We start from the raw sequence: 1,361 nt of genomic DNA on the forward strand, positions 1-1,361 counted from the left end.
ACTCATAGCGACCCCTCCTTGGGTTTCCGAGGCAGTATTACTATAGAAGTAGATTGCCCCATCTTCCTTCCGAGGAGTGGCTAGTGGGTTTGAACCGCCAGCCTTCTGGTTAGCAGTCAAGTGCCTTAGACACTATGCTACCAGAGCTCCTTACCATACAATTTCATCCCTGTGCATCTAGGTAATATGTGGACAAAAGATGTCTAGAAGGATACTTAAAGAATAATTGTTCATACTAGCTAAATTGTAGCTAATATTTTCACAACAGTTAAATTTCTATCCACCATTGAATGGAATATGTTTATTCACATAGGAATGGAGTTTGTGGTGGTGCAAATGGTTAAGTACTTGACCACTAACAGAAAGAAAGGTTGGTGGTTCAAACTGATCTGAAAGATAGGTCTAGCACCCTACTTCTGAATGATCACAGCCATTGAAAGCTCTTTGAAATGAAGTTCTACTCTGAAACACATGGGTATTCGTGAGTCAGAATTGACTCCATAGGAAATGGGCAGATTTTCTGTCTTTTGAGTTTTTGTTTTGTTTTGTTTTTGTTTTTGTTACATAACACATCCATGACAAGTAACAAACTTCAACTAACTGCAATATGGATCAACTGCACAAATATATGTGAGTAAAAGGAGATAGACTAAAAAATGCATACCACATGATTCCATTTATATAATGTTCAAAAACAAGTAAACCTAATCTACAATATTAAAAATCAGGATAGAGGTTCGGGAAGAGGAAAGAGAAGTGATAGGAGCAGACACAGAAGCAGAGCTGATGGGAGGCTAGCATTTTCTATTTCTTTACCTGATTTATAATTACTTGGGTCTATTCACTTATGATTAATCTTCATAATTTTGGTATATTTAGATTTATTTATATATGGCAAAATGAAGTCCCAAAGTTTATTTGAGGGAAAAAAAATATATATAAAAGCATTGTTTTCCACATAAAGCAAGAACTGGTATTAAGGCAATATACCTTAATGGTATAAAATATAAATAAAACATTGTCAATTCAAACAATGGAGTAGACTGTAGATTGAAAATAAATAAAGCACAACTCTGGACGAATAAGTCATAGAAGAAACACAATCAGAATGCTCCTTAGAAGCAAAAAATGATAAAACTTTGGCTTGCCCACTTCAAGCATATTATCAAGAAATACCAATAACTAGAAAAGCACATCTGGTTTGGTCAAGGAGAGGGTCAATGAAAATGAAAGGAACATTCAATGAGATGATTTGTCAACAATGCACTCAGATACAATAATGATCATTAAAATGGTGCAAGGCCAACACAACCTTTTGTTTTGTTGTACATAATGTTGCTGTCCTGGCTTGACTGTGTCCC

This window comes from Orycteropus afer, unplaced genomic scaffold (assembly GCF_000298275.1).
Source record: "Orycteropus afer afer isolate SDZICR_OR568_19922 unplaced genomic scaffold, OryAfe1.0 scaffold00040, whole genome shotgun sequence".
Lineage (NCBI taxonomy): Eukaryota > Metazoa > Chordata > Mammalia > Tubulidentata > Orycteropodidae > Orycteropus > Orycteropus afer.